The sequence below is a fragment of the Cupressus sempervirens genome, chromosome 4 (assembly GCF_028749045.1).
Source record: "Cupressus sempervirens isolate cs-2001-9-10 chromosome 4, ASM2874904v1, whole genome shotgun sequence".
Taxonomy (NCBI): domain Eukaryota; kingdom Viridiplantae; phylum Streptophyta; class Pinopsida; order Cupressales; family Cupressaceae; genus Cupressus; species Cupressus sempervirens.
Window position 1 is genome coordinate 833,221,923 of NC_143121.1, and position 24,604 is coordinate 833,246,526.

At 32.7% G+C, this 24,604-nt stretch overlaps 1 pseudogene; it reads right to left on the reverse strand.

Annotated features, from left to right (window-relative positions):
* Positions 1-11,684: 11,684 nt before the first annotated feature.
* The window catches only part of LOC149563969 (uncharacterized), a 102,002-nt pseudogene continuing 89,082 nt past the window's right edge, over positions 11,685-24,604 (reverse strand).

Below are 24,604 nucleotides of genomic sequence, written 5' to 3' on the forward strand. Positions count from 1 at the left end.
ATTTGTGGTTTTTCTTAGTCTAGGTTTTCATCCTTTTTATCATTATGTTGTAATTGATGTTTTGTTTAATCTATAGTGAAGAGAGTTCTAAGAAAGAGGGAAAATAATACAAATATATAATATCTTGGAAAATTTAGGGAGACCTACTCCTTCCTAGAGATAATTTTTGAAAGTAAAAGACAAGACAACTTTTCAAGAAAATGATAATGAGGCAGAGTGCTTCTGAAAGTAACCGTGTGAATATCTTTAGCATCAACAATTTTGGTTACACTATACAATTTATTACTATAAAGAGAGATAAATGATAGATGATTCAAGGATTTATCATTATGTCATTTATTTTCCAATGCATTTCCCTCTTTTATTAGAATGGAATTAGCTTGTTTTTAAGTTTTGTTTTTTTTAAAACCCTTCCATTCATCTTCCCTAAGGTTATTCAACTTCTACTTGATGTATTTTCATGTTTAGAATTAGAGTTGAATGGTCTTCTTGGAATGCAGTGATTTACAATTGATTTAATAAATTAATTAGTTTTAAAGGATTTACAATTTACAATTTAATTTATGGCCTATAGAGCCTAGGGAAGGTGGCAGCAAGGTAGGAAATAAATTTTATGACAAAAATTTGTATTTGAGAATGAAATTTCATGGACAAGACTAAATGGCCATTGTTATAGGTTGGACTAAATAGCCATAACTTGTTGGACTAGAAATTCCAATGCATGCAGCATATGTCGGATGATCATCATTTGTAAAATAAGATGATTTTATTTGAGCACAACATGTATTAAAGGGTTTTCTTTTTTGACCACGCATGAATTGCAATTTCATCATTTGAGCAGGCATGGATTTAGTTTTAGATTCATGGAAAAATAATAAGAATACCATATTTATTTTATACATAAAGAAGGGGATAAAATGACTAGTGCATCTCAAAAAAAGGGTAAGGCATGGATTAAGGTTTCTAGATCATGAGAAACCCAAATATATATACTCATAGAGTTTCATTTGAGCATTGGCCCCATCTTGAGTGCAGGACAAGACATGAATTAGGATTTTAGATTCAAGGTAAACTTAGATTTGGATACTAAGGCATTTTTTCCCCCTTTAGCATGGCTTATATTAATATTTCTAAAAACAAATGCAATAAATTTATCATTCAAATCTCTATTATTAATAAATAATATCTTACCATATACCTTAGTGGGTTTTGTAGAATGACCATTGGGTGGATAAGGTTAGACAAAAACTATAAATTATCTTTCACAAAGTATGATAGATATCAAAGTTTAGGCCTATTGCCAGTTCAGACTTTACAAGCTAGCACCTTTTCATAGATTGCAATTTGATTGCAAACTTTCTATGCACTCAATTTTTTTGAATAGCCTCTTTTCATCGATAGGGTACACCATAAATAAACATATTTTTTGTCATATGATGTATCTCTATAGATAGGAATTAAAGATATCTGAACTCTATAGAGTTCAATTTTCTACTTCCTCTCTATTTAATAGTTGAATCTTCTATATTGTATGTTGTAGCACATCATTATGGTTGCTTTATTTCCTTACAACTCTATTCAAAAATTCTTTCTAATTTAAATTAAGGTCATACTTTCTTTGATGTATTTCAAACAATCTATTTTTCCCCTATTTCCAAAAAAATTATTTGTGGAGAACTTGTACTTTCACCTAGGTGATACAAGGAAATTGGAAGTTGACTTACTCCAAAATGAGTTTTGAGAAATAAAGTAGATGAGCCAAATGAACTTTTTTCATTCCTACCAAGTATGTGTTGGATTGATATCACCACCAATAGCATCCTTGCATTGTATTTGACCACTCAAATTGAGGAATAGTATTTTCAAATCCAGATTACCAAGATGGTTGCTTCCTTCTTTCATATGGATAGAATGAGACTGACCCAAAATAGAACTACCAAGAAAATCTACTACCAAAGAGAAGTAATGTGAGGAGGATTGACACTCATGGTGGTTGATTCAACTTGGAGTTTCAATGATGTGTTTCTTGGCTCATCTTCATCTAGATAGAACAAGAGCATTAGATTGAAGGAGTTCAAGGCAAAGGCACAACTTGTTATGAATTACTAACTTGTGAATGAGATCGATATTGTGATGCATTTTCACTCAATATTTATTTATTTTATATTATTTAAATGTTGAAGTAGGTTGTGTATTGTTGAAATTTTAATAAATATATATTTTCATTCTTTCAATTATGTTGTCCATAGTTTCTTGTAATTATTGATACTAAATTACTGTTTGGTTAACTTGTTTGTACTTACACAATGTGTAATGCCCCATTTTTGGTATTTACCTTAATTTAGTCCATTGATACCTCACCATATTTCCCCAATAATTAGATGGTAGCTAATATGATATCCACTACTAGACTATTGGATTATTTCCAATTATCACCAGTATTATATCTTTATCAATATTAGTATGACCAAGTTTGATCTACAATATCATTGCACATAATTTAAAGATTGAGGGTCTTTTTGATTAAATGAAAGAAAAAGATTTTTGATCCAATAAGAAATTGTGGAAAAGGGTTTCATATCTTAAGATTAAGATAATGTTTCAATACTAATGATGCTAAAGTCTACTTATCTTTGGAATGATTTTGGATAATACTTATGATGCTTGATCCTAAAACATGTCGAATCTGAATTTGGATATAGATTTAGATTACCTATAAAAGAGAGAATATAATCTTGATTTCTACCTCTGACTATTGTCTTGAAAAACCATTGAATGAATGGCACTATGGGATAAGTTCTATAGAATATAAGATCATTGATCAGGCATTTTGCATATATTTCCACAAATAAATGATACAAAGACCTTCCCATGTTATATAATATGGATTCTTATTTTATATGCATCATACCTCTTATGGAACTAAGGTAACTCATCCTAAGATGGTAGACTTGTCCCATTAGTATGACTTCATTTGGGGGTCGACTAATTCCCATTCTCATTAATTTTAACTAATTCTAATGTGGAATTTTATTCTAACATAGGTGGCACTTAGCTAGTTCAACTAGGATTAATAATTTATTTTTATCTTCCCTTATTCTAGTCCACTAGGATTAAATTTAAATAATCCAATAATAATAATAAAATAATAAATTTAAATAAAATTTTCTTGGATAGTTAGCATGAGTTGGTCTAAATTAAATTTATTTTCTAGAATTTTGAAAATAGAGTTGGCCATATGCTTTTATAACCTCTCTTCTGAACTTTAGTCATTATTTGTGTTTATGAGTCTTTGTATAACACATAGATTGCTACCTTTTAGATTCTAAATGTTACCTTCCATTATTTTACAATGGAGATGTAGTTTTTTTTTTCTCACAAAAACTATTATTCTCAAGACACTAACGAGAGAACTTTGTCTATTTTATTCACTATCACCCTTATTCTACATAAAAAAATTGACTCCTTTGTATATATTGGTAAGGAAATAATTCATTTTTAATATATGCATTATGATATTTTAGTTTACAAGTCTATTTGAAATACGAACTAATAATTGAACTGCCTAGTGATGTCATTGTAGAAAGCTATGATAATGAAGATAATGTAGCTAGAGCTTATGATCTACCAACTGCCAAATATCGAAGTCTATGAGCTACTATAAACTTTTTGGTATGACAATATAATACCTTGATTGTACATTTTAGTTTTTTTTTTTTCAATCTATATATTTCTGAATAAGTACTTAGATTTTTGGGGAAAAAATCAAGATCAGAAACTATGCTAAAGAAGTTGGAAGACAAAAAAAAATGCTAGCATCTTTTCTTAATATAAGGTAACTGAATTTCCCTAGTTCTAGCTTAATAGCTAAGCTATATATAAGATTTTATTTTTTGTATTGGCTATCATTAAAGATCACTCAAGGATGGAAAAAAATAGTTTTACAATTGAAGATTAGTTATAGATTCTAAACTTTTAGTGAAGCTTCATTATATTTATACCTTTATACCTTTTAGACCAAATCAATTAGCACCATCCAATATTGAACAACTCTTTCTCAGTACTTTTTACAGTGAAGATCATTGAATCTCATCTTTATTGATTTAGATTATTCATTAGTTATTCATTACATTGAAGTCTTGTATTCTCAAGATAAAGTAACAACTTTGTGATCTTTTAGCAGTGGCATCTCTTTGTACCTTATTCTATAGCTTTCCTACCTCCATGCATAGGTAAGAGTTGATCTTAAATCCCATCAATATTTTTGCATTGACTCTTCCTCACTACTTTCAATTGTCAAGATCATTCATTTGTATCTTTTAATGATTTTTATTCTTCTTACATTGATGTCTGGCATTCTAATTTTATCATGATAAATTAACAACTTTGTGATCTTTTAGTAGTGGCATCTCTTTGTGCCTTATTCTATTGATTTCTTATGTCCATGCATAAATAAGATTTCATATTGAATCCCATAATTATGCCCAAAATTTTTTTTCTTCCTTAGCCTTGACATCTCTCTTCCATAGTTAATGCAGAGATTTATCATTATATCATTTATTGTCTTTGCATTAAGTATCTAACATTTGTAGTTCATGTTGTTTGGTTCCCCAATGGTAGATGTATACTCATGACATTTTTTAAGATTCAAATGGGTTGTACTACTCCCTAAAATGCCAACTTAAAAAACACAAAAATTAATGCACAAGAAACAAAGTATGAATTTATAGGACATGTGTCTACTAAGTTTGCATCAACAAAATACAAGAATGAAGAATTTGAAAAAGAAAAATGGGTTTGAGATCTCTTCAGTTTTCCTATAATCCTTATCCTAGTTTTCCTATAATAGCCATGTTGGGTGAAACATGTAAACCATATAAACCAATGACAAACTCACAGCTTTGATGAGAAGCCGAGAATTATAATTATAAGTAATTTGATAGGACTTGCTCTGTCAACCTTTGGAGTGTAACTCACTAGCCATGGAAACAACTAGTGAACTTGCATATTTTCCATCCACTAGTCTAACAACTTGTTTGAGAGAGGAAATTTAGAGAATGAAGACTAATAATGCTAAAATTGGCTTAATCTGTAGGAGTCCAAAGAAATAGGTTCTAACAAGAACAAGATCATAAGCATTTTAAATTATTTTTTAAACCTGTAAATTTTTTAAATTTTTGACCTAAACTCATGGGATCCATATTGTATCCCTTCCCCAGGTTAGAGAAATAAAATTCATTACATTGTGTTGAGTCATAGAGCTGATATCTCATGCTATGGCCTACAAGTGTCTAGTCGTGTTGTGATGTTTGGAGTGATGTGTGTACAGGTTGGGAGGAGGTAGCAGACACATCATGTGGAGAGTAGAGGTAACTTGGAAAATTTCTTCCATTAACTAGCTTTCCATCTACATTGGTTACCAAATTGTCCATGCTAGTGACTAAGTTGTCCATGCCAATGTCATCATTCTAAAACACAAAAATTAGTGTTAAGTTAATGTTTCTAATTGAGGACTTTGTTCAACACCAAGGCCACAATTAGTATGAAAATAATGTGAAATAACTTGGTCTATGTAATCCAAACTTGCATTTTCTTTAGAAAATGATTCATTTTCAAACTCCCTTGAACTGTAATATTGTGGAGTATTATAATTGGAGTAGCCTACACTGTATGGGAGATCCTATTGGAAGGAGAAGTAGAATTGTGAGGATTGAATAATTTCTCCCCCAAAATGCTTTGATATGGCCCCTTAGATGTCTGACCTTTACAATCCTCTTCTGAACTCTTTTCCCTCTCTTCGTGTAGAGAATAATTTTTTGGAAGCCCAAACATCGCAACCCTATTTCAAATAGAAGGTATTCTCTCAAAATTGGACTCTCTATCCTATTACTTTCTTGCATTTTCTTTGTCCACATCTTCATCTCTTTTCTCAAAGGAGACTATCATTAATGCATTTCACTTTGCTTCAACTGATTCCCGATTATTTTGCACAATTTTGAAATGTCACACTCTTCTATTTAGACTTGTTCCTTCTCAGAGCTTTAACTCACCATAACCAATGCCAATTAAAAAATCTAGGGACAATACCATTTCAATCACCCACCAATTAGTGTTGAAATATACAATTCCTTCTTTTCTTCTAATAAATTACAATAGATACATTAGTTGTAAAGAAAATTATTGATTCTATTTAGGTGTAGCCTGATTTCCCTTACTCTATTGACATATACAATGGTAACTTGTTTGATAAGATCAGAATTTGTGTATCTCCAAATTTATTATTACAATTTTATTTATACATATATGTCAAGTTCTTCAATTGACTTTTGTTATGCTCTCACATCTGGTTCAAGTTTCTTATCTTAGTTTTACTCTTCATTTCTCATCTTCATTATGATATTGGTATTTTCTCCTATCATCACATTGCAATGCAGGTTTTGAAAACTATAAAATTATAAAATTACATACACTTACATAAATATAAAAACTACAAATATGTAGTTGGCTTTAGGATCATGCATCATATTTCTTAATGTACTTCAATAGCTATAACTTAATATAGTTTCTAAGTGATCATTTTATATAATTATTTTACCTAAATATTTTTCAACATATGTGGACCTAACTAATGGAATTGTTTATGGATACTAAAAAAAATAGTATTATTTAAGTTTCTTATCCTACCTGAATCATTTTTAGTACTACACTCAAATATATATTCCATCATAAATCATCGCTCAAAATGCTCTACCAATGTTGTATATTTGTATACTCCACTATCTAGCTTATAGCTTAGAATACACTTTATTAGATAATCATAATCTTCAATTATAGTTCAACAAGGACATCAAATTATGAATTCATATAATCCATTAACCTCAGTGTGGGTGCATGCATATTGTAAATGGGCATGTTTGTTCCCAAAACTGTGATTGGAACCTCTGCAACTTCAATATTTTATCCCTAGCGCATATATATTTTCTTTGAACCTATCATGGACTTTGATATATATCTGATGTTGTATCCTTTGATATATCATTTTTTATAAGCATTTTTCTCAATGAGGTAGATTAATATTCGTAATTTCCCTATCTTTCATGACCTATCTTAGGAAAATGAACGTAGGCATTCAGATTAGCATCCTTTTCACTATTGATGTTGATATATCTATAGAGACCATGGGTTAAGAAGATGTTGTATTCTAGTGTGAAGACCTCTTTTATCACTGAAGAGTATGGTTATTGTCCTATTCCATCAAAATTACATTTTTATTAAATTACACATCTCAACATTACTAAAGTGAGTTTGCCATTGCACAATATTGTTATCTTCTGATGCACTGATATTTTTTTTTCTATATCATGGCTTCCAGTCCTTACAAGTACTTTCATGTTTGCCTATATTGCATGTCTTTGACTTCAATATTTATCGGGTCTTGAAAATGAGGTCTCTGTCAGCGAACACATTCATCCAAAGACAAGGCATATACCAATTCATTTCAACACTTATTGCTTCGTATGACACTTTTTTTGGTTTTTGGATGCATACATTGTTGTAATCTTGCCTCTCTTAACTGATTTGACCCTGACAGTATTTCCATTAAAGCATTGCTTAGCAAAAGCATCCACACATAGGAACCATAAACACTTTTGTCACATCTACGAGGTATCAAAGACAAGAACCTAAGACATGCTCCATTATATTGTTGGGGTATTGAAGATATTTGTTGATTACTCCTTATACAGTGCATATTGTATAAAGTTCTGGTTCAATACATGTTTTAGATTGATCCATGTTGAATTCTTCATACCACCAGCGATTACCCTTATCAGATTCACCATCCTTAGCAATCTCACTCTTGAATTTGGCCCCTCCAAAGATTTCTAAATTAGAATTCCAATATCCAAACCATCATCAAGCCTTAGAACAACAATCATATCTTTTCTTCAAATTATTCCCTTTAGAACTATAGCCATCAGCACTACCAGAAATATATTGATCATAATCTTGAGAAGGTAGGGACTTTGTTATAGAAATTAGGTGTAATGATGGTCCTAGGGCAAGATTTTAGTTCAGTGGTTGTATTTATTTTTTTGGAACCAATGACAATAAAGATGCATATAGAAGAAGCATATAAGGTTTATGTAGGTCTGGATTCAAACCTTATAATCACACTTAAGCTATTTGAGCTATACACGCACTTGGTAAGAGACCATTGACAAATAAGGATCCTAGCAAAATGTATGGATAGTTACTAGCTTAAACTCTAGAAGACATTAATCTTGTAGAAGTTGATGATATGAATGTCAATTACACATGTATGTCGTAGCTCTTGTCATGAGAACTAATAGGTATTGATTGCCTTAGGTTGCATCTATTGTCTAAATATTATATGCAAAAGTTATAGTATTGGTAGGTACTAATGATTGTCTTCCAACATGTCATTTCTTTTATGCTCATTACAGTAAGAAACCAAGACTTCATATTTGTAGCTATATACTTTAACAATAGTAGATTTCCACAATCCATGGATAAAATAGTCTAATTTCTGGATTTAATTATGTGTTGTTTTTTACATCAATGTTTTGGATCATACTAATGATCCATCATCAGGATGAGAAAGTGCAAGAAAGTAAAGATATAATGTTTCGGATCATACTACATGATCCATCATCAGGATGAGAAAGTGCAAGAAAGTAAAGATATCTTTACTTTCTTGCACTTTCTCATCCTGATGATGGATCCTGTAGTATGATCTGAAATCTTGATGTAAAAAAACACACACAATTGAATCCAAAAATCAAACTAAGCTATATACTATATCATTCTCTAAGATCTGATTTCTTCATTTTGTTGACATTTTCGAACATCTCCATTTATATTCATCATAACTCTTAAGACTTAGATGCTCAAAGATTCCTCTGGATATAGCACTAGATTTTTCATACCTTTGATGTTGATGATGCCAACTTTTTTAATTTTGTTCATTCTTATGAAATCATTATACATAAATGACAATAGTTCATCAAGTCTCTAATATTATTTCTCAAATGCAATCCTTAATTTTTGCCCAAAAATAGGGCTCCATCAGGGTTATGCTATATGATAAATTATTCTTGATCTTCTTAAACTCATATGATAATTTTCTAAAAATTTCATATTGATAAACATGATTCAAACTTCAATAGAATTAGATTCTAAATAATAAACTTTAATTTGTCTTAGATTTTTGTACCTTTTACCGCACTTTACTAACATGTCTTTCACTGGTATTTGCAATCTCTTCATTAAAGGATCTCAAGTAATAATAATTTTTTTGAACTAAAGTGATGTGGCAATTAATCAACTAAATGAATGCTTCAAAAAAAAATTCCAACAGAGAAGATTGGAGATAATGACAGGAAGCAAGAGGACCACTAGCTCTCCAATAGCTTCAACAAAACACCATAAATCTGCTATGAGTTTTGATAAATTCTTGAGTATGGGATTAGGCTATTTTTTGTGTAGAGATTTCTATACTACATTAGCTTCTACTTTAGCATTGATTTCCTACTAATGTTGACTTTCTTCCAAGAGTTAAAATCCATGTGTTGATATTAGAGAATGAATGATAAGTATAATAGTAAGGATGATATCAGATGAGTATAAAATCATCTTATTCACAAGTAATATATTTAGTTGGCCAACTACTCTTGAGGTACATACTAGGTACAATGATGAATTTCTAAACAGTGTTGACCAAGCACATAGTTGTAGTTGACCAACTCCTTAGATTGCAACATATATTTATGGTAAAAATTATGATGTTTGCATTTTAAAGATATGATGATCACAGTGACCTATTTGTTCAATTTTATTGCAATTGTTAAAGGTTGACTAGTTTTACTATTGAGGTTGGCCACCATAAACAATAATTACTATTTGGTTTCAATAGAAAAATCAGAATAAGTGAGCACTTCAATCAAGAAATATGGAAAAACCAAAAAAAGCCAACAATGGAAGGAAGATTCTGGTAGACAAGAATCAAGATAAGGGATGCTAGTAAAATCAAAATAAGTCAATAGTTACATCAAGAATTTTAACAATAATAGAACAAGTCAAAAGTGGAAAGAGAATTCTGGCAAATAAGAAGTAGAACAAGGGATGGTGGCAATTGATGATGGCTTCATTTTCTAGGTATGAAGATCACTTTGAATTTCTAATTATTGAATTTCAATGCATATGTTAAAGGTGAATTATGTTATGTTTTGAACTAGGATCTAGAATATTATAAATTCAATAATTAGAACCTTTAATATCAAACCACAAGATAATAAAACAAAGAATTATACATGGAAACCCCTCCTACTTGAGGAAAAATCCCAACCACGCCCAAAATATACCCTTTATTGAGTTTATTCATAAATTATATTATATTATTTAAAAGTATCTATGTAATGTGTATTTTGCATACTTTCATCCGTGATTAAGAGAAAGTGATAGTGGTAATGGTATCAACTGATTGACTATATCGTTTTCTCAAAATTGGTTGTAAGAAAGTGCATTGTAGTTGTAGCCAAGTCTGCATGGTTGGACTTGCCAAGTTTAGTGGGTCTGACTATATTCATTGGGTACCAAGGTCTATAGGCATTTTCTAGGGAAAATTTCTTCCTACTCATATATACAAATATTGGAAAGAATAAATTGTAACAACAATTTTTATTTGATAAAAATGGAAGAATTCATATGCTAGTACAAACTAATATTAGAAATACTTAGTATAATGACAGGGTGCTATCCCAACACTATAGCAACAACACTATCTCAAAGGTATTGTAGCCTCATTATAGAAATGTTAAATGCTGAAATAAGCACACAACTATGAGTGAAATGCAAACAATAGATTATTTCCTTTTAAAAATTCTTGTTTTTTTTTGGTTCTTTTAATTAAAATTCTTCCCACCGAAAAATACTTTTTGGGTGTTAAAATAATATTCTATAGACAATAAAGAGTATGGTTCAATTGTTCTTTTTTCCTTAGTAATAAATATATTTGTACTAGAAAAAATTTATTTTGTAGATCAAAACTGTCTCCACAAGTCTTATACACAAAATTTACCCTCTACTGAAGATTAATAGTCTTTATTTAAAAATACCATAAAATAGTGTGTGTTGAAAGCCATTTAAATCTTTGTCAGAGGATTTATTCACTCCCTTCACCTAATTTTTAGATATAGTGCTATTACTAAAAAATGACTAGTCTTGTGCTCTGTAACAAGAAATTTTAAGCACCATGTATGCAAATTCTTAATGTAGACTACTTTGAAAATGAAAATCTTGAACTACCCATCTCTCCATAGCCTCCTTTTTGCTGTAAAATAAATGTCTTCACTCTTAAATAAAGTCTTGCCATTATCAACATAGCTTAAGTCCACCATGTAGGACCCTAGTTACCTCCATCCTGTTATAGAAGTAGATATGTAGTTGTATCTAATGGGCACATGTTTTTGATTGACTCTTATCTTACAAGGATACTACAAGAATCCATCAATAAAAAATATGGTTCCCCTAGCTTTTGCCCTTGGTTCAAGGATCTTTTATATTAGGCACTAGAATAAAGGATCTTTATTCCAATTGTAATTATCAAAAAGAAAATATGCTTATCACAAAGAAAAACAAGGATTTTGGCATGTCATGAATTTATTTTAGGAAATGTAGACTATATGAATCAAAAGTTCTAAGGCCTTTCGCTACATTGTTTTAGTAAAAACATAAGGTACCAACGCATACCAAGCTAAAAAATCAACAAGACACTCCTTTTCCATTTTTCTCAAGAATGATAAATCCTAGCTAATCTTTCCCTCCTTACAGAGGACATAAATCACTTTAAAAAATGTTGATTCTTTGTGGGATTAATCCCTTTGGTACCATCGATTCAAAAAACATGGCAGCCTCCTTACCCCCACATAATCCATCAAGCACAGTAGGCTTCTTTGATTTTCCCTTCTCTATGGAGACCACTTACAATTATATTATAGCTAACAATATTATGCTTGCCAAAGATACACTTTGTGGTATCCAAAAACCCAAAAGTGCCTTCAAAATTGCCATCTATACACAAGTAAGTAATATAAGTATTCTAGGTAGCAACATGTAGTACACACCCATTGTAATTCATCTCTTCCAACATCTTCCTGACCTCTTCAAAACAACCTAACTTGAATAGACCATTGATAAGAGTAGTGTAAGTAATAGTATTTGGTCTCAACCCTTGCACTCCATCTTAGACTTCAGCTTCAAGGCTTTATCCACCTTCCCTAAATTACAAATGCCCCCCATCAAGGCCATATAAATACAAACATTCAAACAAAATCTCTTTTCCTTGGTCATATCATTAAACAATTGAAAGGTCTGGTTTACATCCATGTTTTCACACAAAGCTTTTCTAAGTGTACTATAAGTAACTAAACTTGGTTCAAGCATTTTATCAAACAATTTGCATGCATCCTCCAAACGATTGGCATTGCAATGTGCTTTCATGAGAATCTTATATGTGCACATGTCTACTAAAATGGGCATTGTTTTATATAGGGGTTGGAGCATATCAAAATGCTTGGAATTAAGAAGAGCATTGAAAAGTGTATTGAAAGACCTATTTGTGGGTTTTGGATATCCAAATTGAGGCATTTTATCAAATAGTTCCATTACTGCTTTAGGTTTTCTGACTCTTTTGTAAAGTTTGATGACATTGCATAGGAGGCCTTCTTTGCATTTGAAGTCATCTTCTTGTTGCATTTGATCTAAAACATTTTTTAATGCAACATTTTTGCACTTTTGAGATTTTGAATGATAACATCGTAGGCAAAACCACTAATTTTTGACTTTCGATTGTTAAAAATTTACAATGCCCATACTAACTTTTTTCTTTGACTAGCATGCGTGTCTATTCATCATACACACTTGTTCTCGATTTCACCTTTGCCATGCTAACAGTTCAATCCAGGAGTGTGTGATGTTTGTGTCAAGAAACTTGAGCAAGAAACCTTAATTTGTCTCATCCCTTCATATTTGCAAAACCTTAGAATTTTAGTATTCCATATTTTAAAAGGTGCTAGCTCAATGGAGGAGCACTTGCATTACAAGCAGGAGGATGCTGGTTAGAATCCACTATGCTTTCACATAAATAAATAAATAAATAATATTCTATTTTATATTTAATAATATCTTTTAATTTACTATTTTATACCATCTCTCTAATCATCTTAAGGAAGATAATAAGTGAGATTTAAGACATAATTGTTTCTATAAATATGTTTAAAATTGTTTCTTAGAGACAATTTGTCTCTATAAGGAAGTTAAAATTGTCTCTGTAAAGATGATTAAAATTGGAGACAATTTTATTGTTGTTCCTTATTGTCTTATAAAGACAATAATTTAAGATGATAGTTTAAGACACTCACTTAAAGACAATACACAACTTCATTTTTTGTCTCAAGCCAAGACAATTCATTTAAAAATTATCTTTGTCTTAAAACCCCCCTTTATGTTGTAGTGAAAATCCCTCGCCACCTAATATTGGGAAGCATTGCTATGATCAATCATGTGATTCAGAATGAGATTGCAATTAACCTAGAGTAATAAAATTATGGCAACCATAGGAAGCATTTCTTTTCATAAGGCTTTATCCAAAAAAGGGAAACTGATATCCTTGTTCTTTGCACCATTCCTTGTTAAACACTATAGGATCCCAAGGAGGGATACAACATCTCAGGGCTCAAGATTGTTTGGTTGAGAGGGTCAAGGTCATCATTCCAACACTCACGGTGCTAAATCAAGGGGATATCCACACCCATGGGGAGGTCAATAGGCATCTTATATTCAAGGTCCACCTGGGTCACATGCATAGGACATGAGACTTTGATATCTTCATCCTTCAAATTTGCACTCACTTTCTCATATCCTAGGCATTCTTCTTGACTTCCTGTGCTTTGATCTACATTAGCTGCAATGGTCAAAGTATTGGCAACTGAGGCCCCAACATACTATAAACCACATCCCACCTAAAACCCTAAGAAAAGTTTTCCCATTCTTGCTCTTCTCCATTCAACAAACAAGATCAGCTCCATTAACATGCCAAGTATTCAACATAAATCAGAAAGACACAAAGCAAAAATATATATGAAAGTAATGAGTACTACTTCTTAAAATTTTAATACTAAATAACTGAAAGAAAACCTAAACTAAAAAATTAGTTTCTTATATTCTTCAAGACATTCTAACATTTTAAAGAAAAACAAAAATTTAAAACCGGTGTTGACCACTCCATCTAAACTAAAATTTCTAAATTTAGAAAACAAAATAGCTTTATAAAATTCTAATTTTGTTTCCAAATTATATACACCTTTTTGCATGACATAAACATTTAGTAACTTGTATATTTGTCTAAATGTTTGAAAAATTCAAGACTAGTTTTTGCTTGTAGTAAAGGTCCAAATTTGTAAACAAAAAAATTCTTAAATTTCCCTCCAATGGTTCCAAAGTTTGCATACCCAAATATCATCTAGTAATTTTCTATGTGGATCGATACTGGGTTGGGTATTAGGCTTGTTTCAATAATGGCTAGGAGAGATGTCTAGGTTTGTAGTAGAACCTAAATTTTTGGAAGGCTTGGATGCCATCCATCAAAACATTGTGGTGGCTTAATGTTTCTTTTAGCTTCTTCCATTCTTTTTGCTCCTCTTCACCTTTCACCTTACTTTTTTCGTCTTTTCTATCTTTTTGTGAAACTTTTTGATTCTTCGCAACTACCACACCCTGTTGCCGAGAAATTTCTCTTTTTCTGCCTTCTTTATGCCAAGTTGATGCCTCTTTTAACTTTGTTTCTTCCTAGAAAGCTTCCTTGATGATAACTTTCATCATATCCTTCACCTCTTCTTCTTGAAAAACTTTAATTATCACTGACTTCAGACCGCCTTCAAGATCGACCTGCACAACTTGTTTCCATTTTCCTCTCTTGGACCTCCTTGGGCCTTTTATTTTTAGGAAATGCCCTCATTGTTGGAATATTTATTATAGTTGGTCATTTCTCCCTAGAGCCAAATGGCCACTTACCTCCATGACAACTTGTAGAATAATCAAAAGAATTTATTGCTTGGTAGGTGAGTTTTCAAATTTGCAAATGAGAGGGAAAACATTTTTTGGCAGAAGACAAAAGGAATGTTCTATTCCATTCAACCTGTAGATAGATAGAGAGAAGAAGAAGTTGAAGTTGCAGAGCAGAGAGAAGTTGTAGAGAAATTGATCAGTAGATTTAGTTTGTTGCAGGGACACAGGTTGAAGCTGAATGCTCCCAGATTTTGTAATGATTTAACCTAAGTTGAATAGTAAGCAGGCAAGCATACGTGAATCTATTGCTTCTTGTTCTTGCATTTGATAAGTTTATTGTTGAGTATTTCAAGCTTTGGGTCTCTGGTTTTAATGGTGAAAATATTCACATCATAAGTCTGCACTCGACATTTTCTTTGGTAGAAGTCATTCTCTGCAATGGCTACCAAGTTCACTCGGTGCCTTCTTCTACCAAGCTCACTGGGTATCCTATGGCTACCAAGTTTCTCTTTTACCAAGCTCACTTGGTATCCTGTGGCTACCGAGTTTCTCTTCTACCGAGCTCACTCGACATCCTTTGGCTACTGAGTTGTTTGTTCTTCATTTTTTGAGCTCACTCGGTAAACTCTCCTACCACTCGATTTCTTAGTGTTTATCGAGAAAAACTGTCACTCAACAATTGTGAGTACTAGGAAAATTTTTAGGTTTAGGGTTGTGAATGATTTTTTTTTAATATTTCTCACATGGTATCAGAGCTTGGAGGCCCCACATCCACAGTGAGTTAGGGCATTTTTTTTCTTGGGATATTTGACATGGCAGGAGATGCAGGAAAGATATGGCAATAGCCACCACCCTTCAATGGGCAAAATTATGATACATGGGCAAAGAAGATGAAGACCATTATGGTTGCAAATGATTTGTGGGAGTTTGTAGTTAATGGGTTCAATGATGTGACTAACCCAACTCAGTATGCTACTCTCACAAATACACAGAAGACTCATTTGAAAGAGTCAAGGAGGAAAGATGCAAAGGCATTAAGTCTTATTGAAGCAGCAATGACAGAGAAAGTATTCCCAAAGATTGCAGCAAAAAATTATGCAAAGGAAGCATGAGATATCCTTGAGACAAACTTCAAGGGGATAGATAAAGTTTGTATAGTAAAGCTACAAAACATAAGGAGGGAGTTTGAGAACCTTCAAATGAAGGAAAATGAATCAGTTGTAGACTTCAGTTCAAGGACCTCCAATGTGATTAACCAACTAAATTTAAATGGAGAAGACTATCAAGAGTAGAGGATAGTGGAGAAGATATTGAGGAATTGACCTCATAAATATGACAATTTGTTCATGACCATAGAAGAGGCAAAAGACCTCACTATTTTGACAATGGATGAATTGATGGGTACTCTTCAGACCCATGAGCATAGGATCAATAGATCTACATCTTCTACTTCCCACGAGAAAGAATTCAAGGCTTAGTAAAATCCAAAAGGAAGGAGGAGAGGAAGAAATGGCTCAGGTAGGAACTCCAAAGGTAGAGGCCGAGGTAATGGAGGACAAAGAAATGCTACAGTAGAAAGCTCAGGAAGAGCAAATGGAGCAAGCAGCTCACAAAATACCTCAAGAGGAGGTAAGAAAAACTAAAACTCAAATAGGAGTAATGTAGAATGCTACTACTATCATAAATATGGGCATTATGCAATTGAATGTTGTAAGAAGCAAAATGATCAGTCAGGACAAGAAAATGTGGTTGATGTGAACATGGGAAGTGGAAACAATGCCACTGCCTTCATCATGTGTAATTTTGGTGAAGAAGGAAGTCCTAAGGTTTGGTACCTCGATAGTGGATGTAGCAACCACATGAGTGGTAATGAAACCTTGTTTTCATTCATTGACAAGAGTTTCAAATCAGAAATTAAAATGGGTAACAATGGAACCCTACCAGTTGTTGGCAAAAAATCTATTATGGTCCGCATCAAGAAAGGTGAGTAGAAGGAAATAAAAAATGTATACTTCACCCTTGGTATGAAGCAAAATCTGATGAGCATTGGTTACCTCATTCAAAATGGATACAAAGTGCTGATGGAGAATGACACATGTGTCATTCATTAAAAGGATGGGAGCAAGAACCTACTTGTAGCAGTTCAAATGACAAAGAATAGAATGTTTCCCTTGAGGATAGAGACATGTTTCTCATCTCAAGTTTGTGCTGCACCTCACACACAATCAGCTCTAAGGAGTGTGATTGAAGACCCCTCATAGCTATGGCACCTCAGGTATAGTCATCTTGGCTATCTTGGTTTAAATTTATTGTCAAATAAAAGAATGGTAGAAGGTTTGCCATGTATAGGAAATTCATGTGACAAGTGTGAGGCTTGTATTTTGGGTAAGCAACATAGGCTTCCCTTTAATTCTATAAATTCTAGGAGAGCTAGATATCCATTAGAGTTAGTGCATGTTGACCTAGTCGGTCCTATACAAGTTACTTCCATTGGGGGGAGTACTTATTTCATGACATTCATTGATGATTTCAGTCATAGGACATCGGTGTATTTCTTAAAGAATAAATCTAAAGCATTTGAAAAATTTGTAGAATTTAAAGCTCAGGCTGAATGAGAATGTGGACACTATATCAAGGTCCTAAGATTAGATAGAGGAGGGGAGTATACCTCCAATTCTTTTGTAAATTTTTGCAGGAAACATGGCATAAAGAAAGAACTCATAACCAGCTATACACCACAATAGAATGGAGTGACTGAAGGAAAGAAAAAGACCATTTTTGAAATGGCAAGGAGCATGATGAAAGAGAAAGATCTCCCAACTAAATTTTGGGGAGAGGTTGTGGCAACAGTAGTTTACCTAATTAATAGGTGTCCTATTAAGGTAGTCCGTGATAGAATTCCAATGAAAGCATGGTCACGAGGAAGATGGATAGTTGAACACCTAAGGGTGTTTGGATGTGTTGCATACACACATATGCCTAAAGAGAAAAGGTAGAAATTGGATGACAAAGGTGTGAAGTGCATCTTCACAGGGTACAACTCAGAATCAAAGGCATACAGATTGTATGACCCATTAAACAATAAGATGATGCTTTGAAGAGATGTGGAATTTGTTGAAAATCATTCTTGGTATGGTTCAATTGATGAGTCACTGAGCACATCAAGTAAAGTGCCAATAACTAGTACATTTGGGTCCATTTTTTGACCTCTATTGGTCAAATTTTTGACCCAATTTTGAACCAACTTTCGACCAACTTCGACCAACCCGTTGGTTGATATTTTTTTGGTCAAAATTTTGACCAACTCACTGGTTGGTCAAAATTTTGACCAATCTATTGGTCAAAAACCTGCCAAAGCCATTGTATGGGTTCAAATAGGAATTGGTCAAAATTTTGACCAACAAAGGTAGAAAAAAATTTGCACGATGGCAAAAATTTTGACCAACAAAGGTGGAAAAAAATTTAGGTGTTGGTGGAAATTTTTACCAAGAAAGGTGGAAAAAAATTTAGACGTTGGTGGAAATTTTGACCAATGAAGGTGGAAATTTCAACCAACAAAGGTGGAAAAAAAAATTAGACATTGGTGGAAATTTTGACCAATGAAGGTGGAAATTTCGACCAACAAAGGTAGAAAAAAATTTGCGCATTGGTGGAAATTTTGACCAGCAAAGGTGGAAAAAAAATTTAGACATTGGTGGAAATTTCGACCAATGAAGGTGGAAATTTTGACCAACAAAGGTAGAAAAAAATTTAAGCATTGGTGGAAATTTCCACCAGCAAAAGTAGAAAAAGCCCAGGAGTTCATGGAAATTTTGACCAATGAAGGTGGAAATTTCCACCAATAGCTAGGTGTAAATTTTTTTCAAGCATTGTATAAAACAGTTCACATGTCTTGCTTATGATATGACATTTTATATGCATCCTACACTCTCTCATCCAGCTAATGATGGATTATGCAAAGTGATCTGAAACCATGATTCTAAAAAACACACAATCAAATCCAAAATGGACTTGCACTACAAATGGATTGTGGAAATTTGATATTGTTAATTTTGCATGCATGTCTACTAGGACAAATGTATGTTTAAGTTGTGATCGTCTTGGTAGACATGCATGCAATTTTACCAATATCAGATTTCCACAATCCATTTGTAGTGCAAGTTCATTTTGGATTTGATTGTGTGTTTTTTAGCATCATGGTTTTAGAGGACTCTATGTAATCCATCATTAGCTGGATGAAAGAGAGTGCAGGATGCATGCAAAATGTCATATCATACACAAGGCATGTGAACTATTTTATAGAATGCCTGAAAAACATCGACAATAACTAATATGAAGAATATATAATTAGTTATATGATTCAGACAAATCATGTACCAGTGAGTTGGTCAAAATTCAACCAAAAAAATTTCAACCAATGGGTTGGTCAAATTTGGTCAAAATTTGGGTCAGGAATTCGACCAATAAAGGTTGAAAAATGAACCCAAATGTACTAGTGTAAGTATGCTCACCAAGTTGACTCTTTGATTTTAGTCATCAAGTCACTCCACCAAAGTGCCTCATCAAGGTTAGTTGTTAGGTCTGCTCATTGAGCTTGCTCACCAAGTCAGCTCACCATGTCGTGTCTCTAAGTGGCCTCGCTAAGTCGGCTCACCAACTTGCCCCACCAAGTTGCCAGTTTAAGCCCACTCACCATGTTAGATCACTAGGCTGGCTCCCCAAGTCAACTCGCTAAGATTACAATTGAAGTATGCTCACCAAGTTGACTCTCTAAGTTCACTCACCAAGTCTACCCCCTAAGCCAACTCTCTAGGTCAGCTCACCAAGTCACCCCCACTTGCCCCACCAACTCACCACTTTAAGTCGAGTTTCCATGTCAGCTCGCTAGGCTGACTCCCCTAATATGAACTCCTTATACAGAAATAAATTTTATAATCAAAATCTACAAATCATGTCTATTTTCTCGTTAACATTTTTGCATTTTAAAGTTAATACTAGCACCACCTTTGATTGAAGATAACCACCAAATGTTTTTTGAATGAACATAGTCACATGTGCTATTGGATGAATGGTTGTCTCTCCACCAGCTTCATCAAGGCATATCAACTGCATAGTATCAACTGCAAATCTAAAAGGAAAAAGAAAAACAAGATATGAATCTGTATGTGCACGTGCGCATGTGAGCATGCATGCGTGTACCATGTAAGTATGTTTAAGAACATCAATGGAGATTAATTTTTGTGTGCACATAATTTGTAGCATATTCTTAAATACTCCTTTCTATGAGCCTTTCTATCTTGATATATGTCGGTATGATTTAAAAATTGAAAGACTCTAAGCACTTTGTAATTCATGTTACCTCAAAAACTCATGAGCATCTTCCTGTTTTCCATATCCAAGGTGACTGCCAATGTTTTTAATTCTAGAAATTATTCTAATTGGTGATAAGGCACCATCTCCTCCTCTCACCCTCGAGACAAGAAACTCAAGCTCACACATGAAGCACCAGTCTTTATTCTGACCTGAGCAACCCCAACAAATAGTATAGGTTATTATTTTTGCAAGCTGCAACTAATATTGCAATGCCTGTGTCTAAGGATAAATCTACTGAGAAATGATAACATACATTTTTGAGAATGCAATCCATGGAGTAGATAGGTTGCAAGAGGTTTTGTGTATATCAAGCACTGAAGCACCACATTAGCAAAGCAACTACCAAGAGACTAGTGGAAAGGCAAAGATCATGAATAACAATTTACCCAGAAACTAATTCTTTATGTTTAAAAATTACAAGAGTTCACAAACAAGATGTACCCTAACCCCTCCCCAAATTGAACCTACAATTTAACCTTATATACTTATATTTCAATGTAAATGACACAAGATTATAAATCAACTCATGAAGATATTATCATTCTACCATTCTAAACTTTGAGATTGGTTTTTCTAACAGTCATTTGGATTGTCATAGACCATAAAACAAGAGGGAAAAGCATGTGCTCTCAAATAGAATAAAATGTTGGAACATACATGTCTTCCACATTCCAATTCCAATGGACAAAGTTACCAACACAAATATTATGTTGAGTTATTGATAATAGATTCTAATGCATAAATTCAAATGGAAAATATGAAAATAAACAAGTGGAACAACCTTAGTTATTTACCTTTGGGAACACCCAGTTTAGGGAAAACTCTAGTGCATTTTCTTGCTCTATTGCCAATGTACCTTTCTATGCAGTAGTGTTCTCTCTCACATATGGGGGCAAGGGAGACAAGGAGGCTCCTTTGTTGTCTCCTTGGCTATGCAACAGTTTTGCAACACCCTCTCTCTCTCTCTCTCTCTCTCTCTCTCTCTCTCTCTCTCTCTCTCTCTCTCTCTCTCTATGCAATAGTTCAAAGGTATAATCCACATTTGAAATGTGGAAAGTTACCAAATTTATTCTAGTTTACTCTCTTTTGTTCTTTTTCATGTAACAGGAGACCCTATAGTAATGGAGTTGTGTTTCCCTAGCACACAATCTAATTCATCATTCAATGAAAGACCTTGACCAAGAAGCTCCTTGTCCCTGCATTAAATTCAAAATAAAGGTGAACCAAATTGATAATGGGCTAATAAAATATGCTTTATTGCTAGTGAGAAGCATTAAAAACTAGTTCACTTTGCATTTGTAACCTTGAGCAAGGTCTTAGCAACATGCTCGCATTGAACCTTTGATGTAAAGGAGAAGTACACAAGCTCAAAACCCTCCCCTTAATAAACTTAGATATCATTTATAAAACTTAGATATCATTTATAAAACAAACTCTCAGACATTAGCGATAGAATCTAAAATCCGCATGAAATCTTGTGAGCATGCCCTTCCCTTTGTAAAGGAGAAGTACACAAGCTCACAGTAGAATCTGAAGAGAATGCCATGTTTGAATACATACACTAAAATTTCATAATCATAAGATAAAAACAAGTCTTGCATGGGAATGTACCTAGTACAATCAATTATGAGAAGTTGTGATGACATAAAAATGTCCATTAGAACCAAACAGTCTCAAAATGAGGAAGATGTCAAGATTTTCATAGTTGAGAGTTATGCCATTTTAACCAACTTATGTCGCATTTAGGAAAATCTCCAAAGGCTATATGGCCTCATAGATTTTATTCACATATGAAAAAAATCACATTAATTTATTTCATGTGAAAATTATAGCATAAAGAATATATCTATCCCTCCTTTCAAAGTGTCAATTTAGATATTACTATCCACATTTAAGTTTTGCTCTCTTGTTTCTTGACAAAACCATCTTGAGCTCTATGAGGAAACTACAATTTGAAAACTCAATAGCTAGGAATCAGTCAGGCAGCTAAATGATGGTCTCATTCTAGTTAGCTTCACTGAATGATAGACAATAAAAAAAATGGATTCAAAAACATCTTTACTAAAGCTCATAGTCCTTGCCAACAATTTAAATAAGATTATAACATATTCACAAGTAAAGCTTTTATATTTTGTATTTTACATCAAAGCTGTACAAAAACCATCAAAAACCAACAATGGAAAAGCACCAACATCCAAAAAATTACATGCATGACTAAGTAGTAAACAAAGTAGCATTTGCATTTAACTTTCTATATAATGCTTGACAAGCATTACTTCACATAATTTATTAACCCCATTCAAAGCAATATCACCAATCATAAAGTAACAACTTATCCAACTAAAAACTCTGAGCTAGGGAGACTGTACTTACCTGATCTGATGCAAAAAGAATTGAATGAAGATTTGGTATTGAATCAGCATTTTCAATCTTCACAATCACATGGATATCCGCACTACAACCTTCACATAATTAAAAATACAAATGCATTGATATTATATCACATTTTAAATTCTGATTTAAAATATAAATTAAGGGAACATGCTATATCAAGCCCAATACCATATGCAAAGGATTATATTACACTGGATAGTTAAAATAATGCTTCAAAGGTTTACTTTTAAGGTAATCTTTCAAATCATGCACCACCTTAGCATCTTTAACAAAGGAAACAACATAATAGTCTATGCCATTCTCAACTCCAAATTTAATATCATCCCAATCTTTATCTGCAAAAAAAAATGACAAGAAATAGATTTTATCAAATACCAAATTAAGTTATCTCAAATGTTGTGTTGGTCAAAACAACTCATCACATATGCAAGTAACAACAAAATACAAATATTACACATATTTCAAGATTGATAAACATATCATTCAATTATATTCTTGGTAACTTCAATCAATCAATATTAAGTACAAAAAAGGGAAATCGCAATGAAATCAAAGTCCCTAAGAAAGAAGCAGATTGAGATGTACATGTCAATAAGAAACAAAAATCTAATTTGCTATGCATGCCTGAGAGTTGATAAAATGGTCTTAACCTGTAATGGAAGGCGGGGTAGCACTTTTTCCATGCACATTTAAGTGTCATCGTGATTTAAGCTCTCCTCCATCGATTACTTCACAAATTATAGAATCTGATGTTTTTGACTTCACTTGTAGTGACATCATCCCCCCTAGAGAAATTCAAATAACGATAAGAAATAGAAAGCTATGAAAATGTTGCGAATAACATTACTAACTCTATTCTTGTCAGCTAAAAAATGAATTTTCAAGCCAGCACAAGAGAACGTACCATCAACAAGTAGTGTGTCTCCTTTCTCCACAACATTCACAAAATCATCATAATTCACACTTACACAGTCTTCAAAGCCCACTCCTCTTTTTATTGTGAAAGTAAACTCTTGGCCCTTTGTGAGCATGATAGGCTATGGTAGATCTCCATTTCTGACTTCAAGGACCTACAATAAAATGATCTTTTAATTTATTGTTTGAGCAAAGGAATAACTCAAAAGAAATATCAAAAAGGGGTTTATCTGATAAATTGCACCTAAAACACAAAAAATGACTATTAATAATGTAGATGTATTTTAATTTAGGATGAAAAAAAAGTGAAATAGATTTCAATTCTACATCTTTTCTGATTGGCTAATAGTGTTGCAATATGAAATTAACCCACATTATTACATTCTCAAACAGTTAGTTCCAGCAACAACCTATATATAATAAAGGAGTTTCAACACCTATGCAACTCTAGATGAAAGAAAATCTTTTATGATCTTAAAGATTTCATGCATATTGATAATATTCTCCTATTATAAGATTTCATGCATATTGATAATAATAAACTTAGATATCATTTATAAAACAAACTCTTAGACATTAGCGATAGAGAATGCTTCCTATTTAAATTACCTACCAAAAAAATAAGCGTCTCACATTGCAGATTAAAGCCAAGAAATAGTTATAGCAAATGCATAGAAACATATCTGAGCCTAGATCAAGATAGCTCAAGTCCATATGAAATGTCTCAATGATTGAGTTTCTATATATAGTTATCTTATTTTAGGGCACCAAAATGGGTTTTATCCCATCACACAAGTAAATGATCTATTAAAATATCCTAGATTTGTAATTATAAAGC